The sequence below is a fragment of the Haemaphysalis longicornis genome, unplaced genomic scaffold, assembly GCF_048455015.1.
Source record: "Haemaphysalis longicornis isolate Haplotype H1 unplaced genomic scaffold, Haemaphysalis longicornis Haplotype H1 scaffold_6, whole genome shotgun sequence".
Classification (NCBI taxonomy): Eukaryota; Metazoa; Arthropoda; class Arachnida; order Ixodida; family Ixodidae; genus Haemaphysalis; species Haemaphysalis longicornis.
In genome coordinates, this window is record NW_027526407.1 from 84,381,364 (window position 1) to 84,396,753 (window position 15,390).

A 15,390-nucleotide genomic window follows, 5' to 3' on the forward strand; every position below is an offset into this window, starting at 1 on the left:
GTATTCGCTTCGACGCCGGCGGGAGAAGCTCGGAGAACGTTGCACAATCGGGAGTCCCGAGATGTTCACTGGTGGCGCGATGCCGGCCCGGAACGACGGTTCTCCGAGGACCAGCGGTGCTACGAACCCGCGTCAGTGAGAAACACGTACTGTGACTTTTTTCATTTACTTAAACTGTTTCTCATTTTAGCCGAAGCTTACCCGTGCCCATCCTTTGTCTTGTGGGTCTGTTGTATGTATTTCTTGTCTTTTGTGGTACTACACGCATACTGTCTCCTATACAGAGTTTCTTCTATTCACTATTGTTCGATCCTGAGAAACAGCCAACTCAGTTGCCTGAATTAGTTTCTGTGCATGTGTATTTGGTGACTTCCGCGCTGGTACATATTTCATCTTGGGAATAGTACGCGTTCACCATCGCTGAAAAGCTCGACCCATTCTGCCTTTGTTTATTCATTACGAAGATATATCTTAACAAATCGGCTGGTTCTCGAGCAGCAATACAGAATATACAGAATGCGTTTCCCTAATTACAACACAACATTTGTTATAAGGGTTATTCATCTTCTCACGCCACAACAACTGACATGAGTGACTCATGCATGGCAAGAACGGGGACCATAAAAACAAAATCGTTACAGGCAGTCTTTCGATCGTTATGGACCGTGCGTTGGTGTTATACCTTCGACAGCGGTCAATGTGCTTTCTGAGGCCAACCAATTTGAAAATATATGCACAAAATACGAATGTGTTTTTGTAGTATTGTGATCAGCCCGACCACAAAACGGGGGGTCTAAACATTATTCCAAGACCGACACGCTCACGTTGTCACACCAGCACGCATGTACTCCAAACTGAACGCCACCACGGATTCTATCAAGGCTACAGAACAATTTGTCAAAGGATAATGACAACAAGCACAGAAGCCTTCGCTCTAGGCTCAGACTTTTGACGATAGATCATGCGCCTAGCTACAATATATCTCGTGAATGACGTTGGCTATAAGTAGCGCATGGCGTCAGTGTTTCCATAGTAGTGACCCCAAAGGAGAGCCAAGCAGAAAAGGCAGAATTTGCTTCTAACCGCTGAGGTAACCTAGCCGTTCTGAGAAGATACGGTTTTACCGTTTGTGCACGTGGACTGCATCAGAGATAGCCTGTGGTCTTGCTGACGGGGTTTTACTAAAAATAAATGTAAGTTTATACAATTGAGGAAGGAAATGATGAGTATAGGTAATCGCGGCTTGAGGCAAGCAATTTGTGAGTAAATTTTCCTTAATTTCTTACCCGTTTATGCTAATATAGCGCAGACGTGAGTGTCGAAAAAATGGCGCAGCGTTGAGCGTGGAGGAAGGGAACAACATACATTCTGGCACAAAAGAAGAAACGAAATTTTCCGTAAACGTTAAGAGTCAAATTAATGCTTACACATACTCCACACTAAGATTTTGCTATCAATGCCATTCTAAACATCTAGCAATGAGTTGGTACAGCGGCAGGCGGTTTTATTTTTTACGCTTAGTCACTCATCGTATGTCGATAACCAAGTACAATAAAGTATTCAACGAACAATAGCGTTAACCAAAATTGTCAGCTGAAGACCCGCTAAGAACTGAAGGTACCTTTTAGTTTGAATTGTTCTCCGCAGGCGTAGAAAAAGAAAAAAAAAAGCCCAAACCGTCATTTTTGCCTGTAACCTACCGGAGTAGCTCAAAAGTAGCACTCTTCCTAACACTTCTTCGGAACCCTGCTGCAGGCTGTTTAAAGTAACATCTTTCTTGAAGAAAACCTATTTTTACTTTAATTCTTTGTGTACATATTCTACACGCAGATATAGTCCCACGTAAGCTCATCTAACTAGAATTATTTCTTTGTTTCAGGAGGCAGAGGACCGTGCTCGAAAACGATTTGATGCAGTCATGGTCTCAGCAAACGCGAAAGACTACGTTTAGGCCATACTCTCATATGGTGGGACATTTCTGGAAATACGGCCTTATTTTTAGAGTTTTTGGCATTCTGTTCATTGAAGGTTTCTACGACCGGTCTCTTGCGAAAGCCAGGGTCAAATTTGCTAGTCTTTACATCTTCTGTCCAATGGCGTGGACTTCTGTCGGAATTTCTTTTGGATGTTCGTTCATAGGAAGCAGGGCGTTTCTCACGTCGGGATCTGTTCGCTCCTTCACTAAATCACTAATTTTCATTATTCACAGCATAATAATTGTAAAAACTCTCGCTAACTCATTTTGTGCGGTCCTGGGAACTTCCAAGATTCTACAATTTTTGCAAGAAGCATCCGCGTACGAGGAATCAGCTTCCTACGTTCCTCCCACTAATGCTGGCAATCGTAATCGAACGATTTTGGGCACCGCACGGAGAATCTCAGTCCTTGTAGTTGGTGTGGGGACCTTTGTCGCTGCCACTGAGTGTTACTTGAGCTACGTTGTCCAAGATTACGGAGAGAGATGGCGTGCCCTCATAACAGTGTGGGCTATCCTCGCCGTCCTTGGTTTCTTCGTTTACGATTCAATGATGGTCGTCGTCTTGACTCGAGTCTCTGATGTCCTAGCCGACTATATGCATCATCAGGTTTTTGTCCTCGTCAGAGCCTTTGACAAAGCAGCAGCATCAGCAGAAAGACAACGTGGTGTACAGCTATGTGGCAAGATCGAAAAGATAAGAGTGAATGTGTCCAAGATCAGAGGACTCATACGATTGATTGACAGCGTCTGGCATCCGGCTGTTATCTCATGCGCCGGCTGTCTTATCTTTCTCCTGTGCATAACAGTCTACGCCGTTTTAACCAATGGCCTTCAACATCCAGTAGTGAAAGTTACCCTTTGCTACTCCCTCTACTGCCTAATCGGCTTCGTGGACCTTGCTTCGATGAGTCAGGCTTTGGTGAATCAGGTAAGCCTTTGTATTTATATTTACACAACTAATTGGTGCTATAAAGGTAAAGACAGGCAGAGAATCCCTCTGTTTTGCGTGCGTTTTTCTGCTGTTATTATTTTAAGAAGAATTTGTCCTGCCATTACTTTCTTCGCATTGATCTGAGTCTTAAAAGATAATGTTTTCGCAAATATTTAAGCACTTTATTTTATAATTGCGAATCGCATTCTTGCCAGTTAGCAATACCGAAGCTTTCAAAAGCTGAAGAAACTATAATATACAATGCCTACACTTTAGTTAGCTGTCTTAGACATGGTTGATGCGGTACTCAGTATAGCGTTAGGCCGAGTAGTTAGAATGAGTGAAAGCCAAGTTGTTTTGGTGCAAAAGTATTACTAAACCATTTTCGTGGTCTTGCTGCAAGCGAATATCCAGGCGTATGTACAGCACACCAGGATAAATGTCATAAAAGTCCATTCCGAATGAAGCGATTGCAATACGTTTTTGTGCCAAAAACGGCGATGTTTGCTTCTTCCTGGTACCATTTTAAACAAGGCGCAAGAGCTCAAGAATGCCATCAAACAAGTTAACCTGTCCCAAGAAGACTCGCCATGCTTCGAACCTCAAGTAAGCCAAAGCTAAAAATTGTGAAATGTGCACATGAAATACGCCCTTCCACGTTTCTTCACCCAGGTTCAGTTCCTGCATGACAGCATAAATCCCGACTCCATGAGACTTTGCGGGGGCGCATTCTTCTCTCTCGACAACCATCTTTTGGTTACCGTAAGTATACCGCTCGACAATATACCAAAGCTAAAACGACGGCGACATTTAACAGGGACGTTTGCATCAGCGCAGCAGACAATACTGGAGTATATAACTAGCACAGTAGTGATCAGTAAAGCACTACGTTACCAAAAGTATGTACCGACACAAGGAAAGAAACCAACCTCTTTTCTAAATAAAACTTCTCATGCGTGGAAATGAAGGTAAATATTTAGAATTAGCATTAATGAAGCTTAACGCTTTGGTCAATCTTACTCTATAAGAAAGGTTTCAGCGAACCACTGGACAGACGATAGCACAGGCGTAATTTTACTTGTTGTTGATTTGCCTTCTATTTTCTATGTGCTCCTAAATAAGTAACTTTAAGTTGTGTTATGGTTGCCATAACTTCTCAAAAAAATATCAGCTCACGCGGTAACACTTTCCCTCTCTGGTTACGTTCATCTGGTACGTTCAGCGCAATACGACTGCACCTGCTGCAAAACTCTTCAAAGGCCAGTCTCTCAGATGTTGATACTGGCACTGAAACTGGCCGCCAACGCCAAAAAAAAAACTTGGTGGGTGCTTCAACTTTCTATTAGGTGTGGAACACTATAGCGTTATCACGCCTTGCTTGCACCGCTGAAAACTTTTCGACTGGTGGATACTTTCGGCGCCGGCTCGCACACCGCATATTAGGGCAGCACCGTAGGATTTGTGGGTTGGAGTGATCGCTGAAATGTTGCCTCTAGAGGATTTTTCACTCACGCCAATTTTTCCGGCACATTATAACACCGCCGAGGTGAAACGGGCACGTAGCTTGAATACATCAACTGGTGTTAGCCTTAGTGCTGCTTACTTAAGTCTTGACGTGCCAGCGTAGTTGAATGTTATACAGTATGGGCCAATGGGCCAGAAAAATGTTTTACTGGCAATGCTCTGCACGAACCAACAATGCTGCGGCATCCTGCTTTATATATATATATATATATATATATATATATATATATATATATATATATATATATATATATATATATATATGGCTGGTTGGTGCCCGCCCTGGTAATGACCAAGTAGTAGGATTTTATACATTTCGTAGTCACGACAGATTGTTAAGTGTGAACTAAAATGCGTTTTTTCGTGTATTCTGTTACTAAAAACACCGTTGAAATTGAGGCCACAGGTGTGTCATAAAAGCTTACGTAAAGCTTCGCAAATCTCCTTAAAAAAACCTCTGAAAGTGCAAAAAGACATATAAAGTATATATCCTACCCAAGGGCGAAGTGTTTCCGTGGGGACATTGAAGGAAGCATTTTTATGGAGTTATGCAGCAGTTGAAGATGAGCATCTTGCACGAAGGCCTTAAACCTCAGAAAAGTAATAATACCGAAAGAGCGATGGTTGTGGGGCTAGACGGTCGATTGACTATCAAGTTATCTGCAGTGAGGTAAAATAAAACGCATTTCTTCCATTTGCCTCTAACATATACTTATCCAGTTAAATTTGTAGGAAGGAGCGGAGGCTCTGTGGCCTTCTACAAATATTGTGGATGCGCAGTCCCAGCCACAACTATGAGCGGCGATGAAATGCGACCGTCCAGGCGCGCAGTCATGCTGGATATCTAATGTGGCGCGTACCAGCTGCGTTGATGCTTCAGGCCAGGCACCCCTGATGATGAAGGCAGGTAAAAGTTTATGATGATGATAATGGCGTTGCATTCCAACGAGGACACTGCCACTACAAATTTACAGGTGTTTGACCTCGACGTGCTGACATTTTGGCTGTAATAACAGTTTCAGCCTCGAGGATCGCAAACGACGTCACGGCACGGGAAATGGTCATTAGGAAGGACGCGTGCTTTGAACTTTCATATTGAGAAGGACCCCAGCTTTTTCAAGGTAAACACCTCAGGTATCTTATGAAACGGGCAACGGGACCGTAGTCGTCGTCCCCGGCATCAAAGCGAATGGTAACAACAAACTGATCAAGCTTACACTAAGTCGCGCAAGGCTTGAACCATAGCGAAGCTCCAGGATTTCTTTCTACGTGAGCACTGATGGACACATCACCACACATTTGTACAAGTTCGAAATTGTCTATTTACGTGTTCCGTCATCGCTTTGCAGTGCGCTAGTAGAAGTCATTGTCACAGGCATCGATACCGTCGTGTTCCTCATGCCAAGCATTTCATGTGCGGTAGCTCCTGACGACAGCTGGGGTGCAGCGGTGGCGTGTACGGGCACGGCGCATGCGTGATGTTCCTTGAGTGGCCTCGAGGTCCCGTGAACAGGTGTTGCGCCAGCTGTGGTGTTGTTGGTTGCTAGACAATGCGAGGTGCTCCTCGGTGTTTCCGCCAGTTTTCGCTAGGCGGAAGCCGCGAAGCACGCGCTCATGAGCATTCGGCACTTTCTCGCTGCTCGGGGTTTTTTGCCAGTTTTTGTTTCGCTAAAGCCGCTGAGCGTGCCGGGGACGCTCGGTGGTCGCCACGAGTCCCGCGCTCACGAGCGCTCGGTAATTTCTTGGTATTTCTTGGTGTCATGTAGGATTTGAGCACGGGTCGCCATGGCAGTAGCCAGGTGTGCTAACTAAAGAACAAAGCTGGCACCCAGCCAGGATTGAACTAGCACTAGCCTGATTCATCCGCCGTAACATTTGCACGTGGCGGCACGTGAGGAGAACCGGAGCACGTAGCTGAGAGATCTGAATCTGGGGGCACTCCCCTATAAATTGGAAGCCGGAGTAATTTGTGTCCAAAGACTAATAAACGAAAGCGAAGAAAGCGACGCAAATACGATGCAGCCGTAAAGATGTCTTTTATAATCGCAAAGCATTTCCTTCCAGAACCCGTAACCAGATTGAAGTTTCTGAGGAATTTTTTGTCGCATGACAGCAGGTGAACTATTTTGTTGCCGCACCTAAATACAAAATACGAAAATGAAGAGTGGCCAAACTGCGAGTTCTGCCACTGTTAAGAAAGCGAGAATGAGACATGGAAAACCGAACGTTTCTTTGGTGTTCATGAGTTTTGTTACAATTTGACTGCCCATTTGCTTTCCTGGCAGCCATATACAATTCGCGAACCAAGAGAAGCGTCCAAACAAATACTAGGCAGCCTTTTAAAGGCACAGTACGAGGGTAGCACCAGTGAAGCCAGAAATTCCGGCTCCTTATGTGATGCATCCCGACAGCTTTTTGTGGCGCACAGTGGTTTCTGCAAAAATAATATTGGCGTAGAAACGCGTTGTTAGTGTTCTATAATCACACCTGATAACCACAATTTATTACCCACTAGTTTCTATATCGCTGGCTGTAAAACTATTTGAGAGAATTATATTTTGATGACTTTTACAGCCTATGGAAGCGCGCAACTAAGCAGGTAAAGGACATTCAAGAAGAACTTTGTACCACTGCCATTAATCTCAACACAGCACATCCGTTGGAGCGTTCATACCCAAATATCATTTTTGATGGAACTACTTTCATTTGACAAGAGAAAAAAATGTCATAGCGGAACAAAAATTACTATAGTTGATTTTCTGCCACATCTCATGGGGGCTTCCTAGTTTCTCGAAAGCCTATCATAAACATAATTAGCGCATTCGGAAGAATAGGCCTCATCATTGCATGTGCATGGAATCCACCAATACTTTGTGGAAGGCCTGGCCTGTAGCATCGCACACGTTTCTAAGCTTCTTTAAGAGCACGTATAAAAATACTGCATCTTGTTACTGTAGGAGTGTTTTTATTGGGTATTATATTTTCGTAATGTTCTGGATCATTTGAACTATGGTGAAATAAGAAAGAAACCACATTAGTTGCGAAACCTACTATAAGAGCGCATGTAGGAGTCAGTTTACGAACCTTCCTTCAATGAGAAGCACAACCCATTCCAACTTCTTGGTTCAGGGAAGCACAAAGTCAAAGATTTTTCGCAACACCTTGGTCAGAAAGAGGCTCGTCCGTTAAGTTGTTTAGCCGTTGCGATAACTTTATATTTGTACGTTCATGTATGCTTGCATCATGCATCATATCTGCTTGCAACTGGGAGCAATTTCTTTTGAGTACAACACCCGCGCATTTTATAGAATATTGACAAAAGTTATCAAAAACACAAACCACTCACCTCAAGCGACAAATGTTCCAGACATTATAGAAAATGTGTAAACGGACAAAATATAAAACATTTAAAAGAAATGTGAAGGCAAGTGAAGGTAATGACACCGCAATTACGCATCCAATACGTATTTCCAGATGACTGGCGCTATCATTACCAACACTGTGATTTTGTTGCAAACAAGCGATAATCTAGAGGCCCACGTGGATGTCAGCAAACTGGCGGGAACACGAGGCTAAAGTGAGGAAGGCATACTCCAACAGCAAAGGTAAGTTCCTTACACAGTTTGCTGAGTTGCTTAGTAAGTCCACCCCATTTGTTCGTAGTTCTTCCACCAGAACAATGTTAAAATTATGCCAGTAACAAACAAACGTTCCGTTCTTTAAGGCAACACAACAGCTATTCACAATTTCTTTGCTAGCCTAATGGGATTTATCACTGTTACTTTTGTTTAAAAAAGAGTAACTAAACATATTTCGTGAGATTTGTTTAGGTCTCCTTAGTGTAGTTCTAAACTGATCCAAGATTTCACAGTGCACTGGTATTGACTCCCGAAGCATTCGTAAAGCTGGAAAATTTTCATAACGCCACGACACCTGGTGGTCAAAGGATGATGTCTACTCACTTTGCTGTGTAAATTAAGCACTACTATAGCTTTCTCCGATCGTTACCTACTTGCAGTTTCTTAATTAAAATGAATCTGTTGTAGGGCTGGAAAAGACGGAACGTTTTTACCGAGTTTCTGGAGCATCAATAACTGGAGATGTCAAATTGGTGCCGAACATTTAACGCTGTATTGACTATCCTTTCCTTGCGACACAAAATTTTCAAAATCCTGATGCACGTTGTCATTCGACCCTGGCGTTTCATTGGGGAATTGCGGGCCCCCAAAAGAGCAAGAGAGAACAGTAAAGGAGCAAAAATTAAGAAAAAAAAAACAATACCAGGAAAGGAACATAGGAGAGTTAGAAAAAATCAATCCAAAACAAAAGTTTCTGTTTGTGGGAGGTGGAACACAGTGCGAAACCTTCCGATTCTTTTCCGAATTTTCAATGGTAAAGCTGATAGCCCATTAAGCAGAAGTCTCGCAAATCGTGGCCTAGAATGGTTACAAAAGTCGCCAGTGAATACGAAAATGAAAAGAAAATCGAGAGACTTTTGGTCGCGGGCTCCAACCTGGGGCACCAGGAATTCGCGTTTAACACCTCTCACTAACGCGATGCCGATCTTCGGTTCTAGCTGACAGAAGATGATTCTAATGAATGCGTTGTGGCTTTCGACCTATGAACGTGTAGTCAAGACGTACTGAGGCCTGCGAAAGTAATTTGAGCACCCTAATTACAAAGGTAGCAGAAGCACGTTTACTCCATTGTGTAGTGTACGGCTAACGAGTGCTACTGGGCTAGCCTCAGTCGTGTCACCTACATTTATTTCCTACAACCATTCCCCACTGATATTTCATTCAGGCTGGGCCACTACCCCAGAGAATCCGCGGGACGCCCTGTGGTCCCGTTTGGCGGCCCAAATTCAAGCACTCTCGGCACCCCGGCCCAGCCCGCCATCGTTGGGGACCGTGGAACACCCCCTTCTCACGAGGACGCATAATAACGTCGTGGCTCGGACTTGAGTAGCTAAATAAATTTTTGTAGCGTAAGCTACACTGGCCGAGGTTTGACAGTTTCGCGTGGGCCGTGATGGGGCCCTTCTGCGCAAGCGCGAGGAGAATTGGAGTGGTTTGTATCGGATTGGATTGGCTTGGATTTTGATTGGATTGGATTGGATTAAATTGGGATTGCCTTGGACTGAAGTTCAATCCACTTGGGGTACGGGTGTGAAGAGAATTGAGTCTGCACATTCGCCGGTCTGCGGATTAGCAGAGGAGTGACGTCATAGCCGTGGCAGACGCACTGGCGCCGGCGCGTGCCTAGCCGTGCGCCTCCATTGCGCAGTAGCTAAGTCTGACGCTGCGCCGGGGCCGCTTGATAGCCGTTTCGCGTGGCTCCTGGAGAGCCGTGCTGCTCATGTGCGAGAAGCAGGGACTAAACTGGACTGGACTGGACTGGACTGGACTGGATTAGTTTGGAAATTGTTTTAGCAACAGTAAGCATGATAATCAGCTAATCCTAGACAACCAGGAAACCTAAGAATAACCAGCTGAACCTTAGCTCACGCTACGTATATCCTGGCATAGCCGAGCTAAGCCACCGCTAATTTTTTTATTCTCTCTCTATGTCTGTACACGTCAGAAAAGTAGAGAGAAGAAAGCGACGAAAAGGAGATGGATAATGACGATGGTAATGAGAGAACACTATCGCACCGCTGTAGACCTGCAGGAGCAATATTAGCACGTAATTAGAAACACAGTGAAGCACGTTTACGCTAACCAATTCGAAATCGGTGTCCTATATTTAGGACATTATCCATAATTCCGCTAGCGCATCAAAACATAAAACAAAACAAACAAGCTAGTTTCCGGGCAAATTGTCATTCAAGGATGCCTCTTGCGATAGGTATCACCATGCGATTTTTTACAGCTGGAAGCTAGAAAAAGGAAAGCGGTGGCGTGACGACCCGGCTGACGTCGGGGTGACCCGCAGGAACCAAGTCCTAGTTTAATGACATGTCTGTAAATATAAAAATACTTGTACTGCCCTCTTTCGTTTTTGTATGTAGTCTCAGTGCTTTCCAAACTTTTGAAAAACAAGCAAAAACACTTTTTGTTGGAAATAAAGCTTTAATTACCTGATAACCAAATAGCTTTCTTGCCTGTAAATCGCTAATTCGTCGCACCACAAACTCAATTCTCAGTTTGTAAGCTCACAGGGTCGAAAACGTGAGGAAAACACAGAGAAAAACGTTCTACGCTCAAAGTAAAACAATTCAGTGCTGAAAAGGCTGATAGAGCGAATGCAGTGGTAACAATGATTGTTGGTCAACTCGTCCTGTCAAAGTAACAGAAAAAAAAACTGTGGTTGATCCTCTGTCGTAGGAACCACTAAAACTCGAAAGTGAAATGTGCAGCGAAATCTGCAGCTGAGCTTGATTTGCGGGTCGGCGGATGTCCTGTGGCTGTGCTTGGCGAGCGACGTCCTGCTGGCGGGTCGCTTCGGCAAAGGTATACTTGCGTCATTTTCATGACGGATATGACATCAGTGAAATCTTGGTGTATCCCGACCTAAAAAACTTTCGTGTTAAAATAAAAAACCCGAAAACAAACAACCCTAAGTATAACGTACTCTTCAGTACTAAAGGTTGCTTCCCCGCAAGAAGGCCCTGTGTGCAGGGGTGCACCCTCTACAGGCAGCTTGCTTCGTTGTACTGGCGTCACTTCCGTGACGGATATGACATCAGGAAAATGTTAGTGTATACGGGAGTAAAACACTTTCGTGTTAAAAGAAAAAAAGACGCGGGGAAAAGCTGATATAATGCGCGAGAAATATTGCCCCAAAGTGCAGCTTACTGCAGTGGGTGCTTCCTGTACTCCGAAGGAATCCGCACTGTCAACCTACAGGGCAGCTTTGAAATGCGGCTGCACAGGGAAATACCCGTCGAAATAAGCAAAAGGGTGCGCAAAAACGGCGCGCCGCGAGAAAAGAAGCCTTTTCTCCCCTCAGCTAAAAGCACCAGCAGTCGACAACGCCCGTAGCCGTTACAACAGGTGGACATATATCCTGACATATATCCCTCTGATGATGAAGACACTCTCGTAATCGAGGACAGAATCATGACTGACCCACTTTTGCAAATAATGGATCCCATAGATTAAAACAAAATGTGACGGCTCCGCATTCGCACGTATAAGCAGTCAAAAGTATATGATTGTTATTTCATCAGGGTTAATGCAAAAACTATCAACGACATTGTTCTGATTCTGGAAAGGGTCCGGCTTTGCTGCCTCGGTAGCCTGAATATAAATAAGATTTTTAATAATTTAGAAGTTTCGTTTATTAATCACATAATGTAACAAACTTTGAGCATTATATTTTACACGTTTTATCACTGAAAAAATGTACTGTACTCTATAACGTGCTTTCTAGAGTGCTGCTGTGAGGCTGGCCTAATATAACTTACAGGTAAAAGATGTTTGCCCTAGCACTAGTAAAATGCATTCGAAATGTATTTACATTGTAATGCTACAGCAAAGCAATACATGGCCAGTCACAGAAAATAATAACTATGCACTGTGGCAGAAAATTATTTTTATGGATGTGGCTCCAACTCCAATATTTTCCTCTTGATATGTATGGCCTGCTTGGTGGCGTATTGGTACGGCCCAGACGTTGAGCTAACTGCTGCTAAATTAGGCTGTTGCATAATGTTCACTTAAATCAATATACCCCATTTTGTTGGAGACGTCACTTTCAGTGTTCTAAACAATTCCCATGAGAAAGGAGGAGTTAACACTAATTTAGCCACTTATAGAAATCAGACGCAAGCATTGCTCATTCTCCACCTGTATTTGGGAGTATTATTGGTACTACGAGAGTGTGAAAAGCGGGAAATTAAAATGTTCAGTTGCCACCGTATTGTTGCGCAGCAACCACATTTAACGTGCCCATAATGCCGCAGTATCACAGTGCGAACTCTATAGGTGTAAAAGCCAAATATTTGGAAAGTACCTGTCAAGTATTATTCACAGTATATTTTCGAAGTTCAAGGAAGCCCAGAAATGCATTAATGTTTGGTGCACATCATGATGCGACTACTTTGTGCCTAAGCGCTTTGTAAATGATTCCGCATCTCCGGCTACCACGGACGCTGACGGCATAACATTGCAGGAAGGGGTCATTTTTTACACGCACTTCGTGATGTAAGAACTCCTGATAGGAAGCACGTAAACGTTATGGGCAATTATTCTGAAGTCACAGGTTCCCACTGACATTGACAGCATACAAACGGCTGCACACTTTCTAAACAAGTGCGCGTGGCTGCACACTTTCTAAACAAGTACGCATGTTTCCACAAAAGGAACGTCCACAAAAGGAACGTTTCGTTACAATGCTACTGCTAAGATAACCACTGCCCGTTCCATTTCTCTACAGGTCAGGAAGGAGAGTAAGACTAGTGTAAATAGAGCATTTGAATTCGTCAAAGGCACTCGAAGAAGCATGAAACAACTTCCTAACACACATCACAGATAAACGTAAGCAGTGTGACCGCAAACGCCTTCAATGCACATCTACTTTAGGCGGAATAGCGTTATTTAACTCTCACGCTCTCCTCGGGTCATTCTACGTTTAGTGCACGCAACGGGCAAGGTCAAAGATTCACGGTTTAATTATCACAGTTAATTTATGCTACTCAGCAGACCAACACAACGCCGCAATTAACACGCAGGCACAAAATACCGATAAATCTAAAGAAGGACACTCTTCGAAGTTGCAGAGCGTGTGCGTGCGAGGAAATAGCGAGCGACTAACTCGAGCTGATTCACGACCGCCGACAGGTACAACAACCGCCAATATACAACTAAGCAACACCACAATGTAAGTGGGCATGCAGACTCGAGAAATGCGCGCACCAGCTACTTTCTAAATAGCACTGGCTAACGTACGCAGTCAAAAAATGTCAAGAATACTCCGACCAACGAATTACGGCAGTAAACGTTTCTCCTACCAGAGCAACGGGCAACGTAGCGGTATGTTTATCGGACGCAGTGAGGAACGATGTTACAGAACAACAGCCGTTACGAGCACGTAAAGAAGCAGCACTGACGCTTTTTTCGTCTCTTGGCATAACTCCACTTCGTTCAACAGTAAATGCAACCCGAGGATATGAGGAAACACGCAGATACACGCCGCATCCAAACTGGTAACTGTTTCCGCCAGTCTGGCCCACAATACTTTTAGTAAACATGAGGCGCGTTACGTGAGCAATAAAGAAAACCGCAGTGAAACGTTAAAGTAACGGAGTAAATGCTAATGTTTACGGGCGCTGCTGGCGTTTGAAGTGTTGACGCAGCACCGTTCTTCACTCATTGTCATTGTACACATGTTGCAACCGTTGCAGTCCCACTGTACCACGCATCAACGCAAGCAGGTCTGCCATGCGGCAGCCGACGCATGCGCATGGCATGCGCTACTGGAGTGCCGGTCATTTCGTAACGGTTTCGGCCAACTTTGTGTTCCTCCGTGGCTTGGGCGGTGCGCGCCATCGCCACTGGCCAGTCCCAGGAAAACCTCACACAAACTCGGCACCCTCGATCGCTCTTATTTGCTCTGGAAAATGGTAATACACCTATAAACGGACATCTAGGTTCCGCTGAGGCTGGCACAAATAGACCTTATGCAAAAACTGGCGCCCTCTTGCGGGAACCACGTGCGCTTCCGCCATGTTGGGGGATTCCCGGATCTCCGGATACCGCTCTGTACATGATAGCCCGGGGTTAGCGACGCGCACGTCGGAATTTATTGTTGTCAAAGATACCCAAATACTGCCGTGTAACGTGCTGTGCACAAAGATGATACGAGGACGACCACGGAAATAGCGTACACATCTTTTTTTTTATTTCTCAACGGAAGCATGACTCGAGCCCTGAGAGAAGTCGCTTGCGGGTGTCGACTTACCTTTGCGCAATAATATTATAGCTAGATCGCATGCATAGTCACGAAACGAATAATATGTGCAGGACTAAAAATGTCCCGAAGTGAGCTATTTTCTAGCCCTGTATTTGCCGCGGAGCACTCCTCCCTGCTGGTAGTTAAGGCGCACTGCATCAGTCAGCTCGTACTTTATGGTGCGGGTAGAGTTTTGAGTCTGCCGTTCGTGCTTTGCGCGCCAGCGTTTTCTCTTTATTCTGGACGTTCGGTAGGCTTTTATGGAAGTACTACGCATTCTTTCGTTTGCTAAACGTTACAGGAAATAAGGGATCCGCGAGAGTGCAATGCGCAGTGCAACGAGTAGTGCAACGAGTAACGCAAGTAACGTACTAGTAATTCAGTGTATCGGTTATTTACCGCTCGTCGCTTGCTGTTCCACCGTAGCCTATTTTCCCAATATCAAATTTCTCGAGCGGAATTTTCTAAGCGGTAGTGTGCACGCAGTTTTGTTGGCCACGGCGCTAGCAAAGGACGCTCAGCGGCCACCGCGAGGCACGCGCTCACGAGCGCTCGGCCTTTTCCCGCTCTTTAGGGTTTTCGCAGTTTTTTTTGCCTTTGCGTGTGCTGGGGACGCTCGGCGGTTGCCGCGAGGCACGCGCTCACCAGCGCTTGGCAATTTATCGGTCATTTAATTATTCATTAGCAATTTATTGGTAATTTATTGGCAATGTTTAACGCATTACACGCCACACACGTTACGCGCTACACATTACGGCCAGCTACAACGGCTCCGCTGTTAAAAAATGTCAGGTGAGCAACTTATTTTGTTAAGTGATTTTTTTTTGCAGGTTTCCTCTGCATCCCAGAGGATCCTTAGCGTATAGCTATATCGAGAGTGCCCCCCCCCTCCCCAATTTCAACCTCAGGACAGCCCGAAAGTTTCGAAGCGTTTCAGGAATGACCTCCTGAGAAACCCGAAGGATGCGAACCAACACGGTTGTGCTTTTAATGTTTGCGTTCTCAAAGCCAAAAAAAGGAGAAGAAATGCGACAGCCCCCAACAGCTTCCCTGCTGGTGCCTC

At 44.7% G+C, this 15,390-nt stretch overlaps 1 long non-coding RNA gene across 1 annotated transcript; it reads left to right on the forward strand.

The window, feature by feature from the left end:
* Positions 1-2,628: 2,628 nt before the first annotated feature.
* On the forward strand, positions 2,629-8,025 carry LOC144141730 (uncharacterized). The gene is made up of 4 exons (XR_013316684.1): positions 2,629-2,906; positions 3,444-3,515; positions 3,582-3,671; positions 7,908-8,025. It is a non-coding gene; the product is annotated as an uncharacterized LOC144141730 (long non-coding RNA).
* The last annotated feature ends 7,365 nt before the right edge of the window (positions 8,026-15,390 follow it).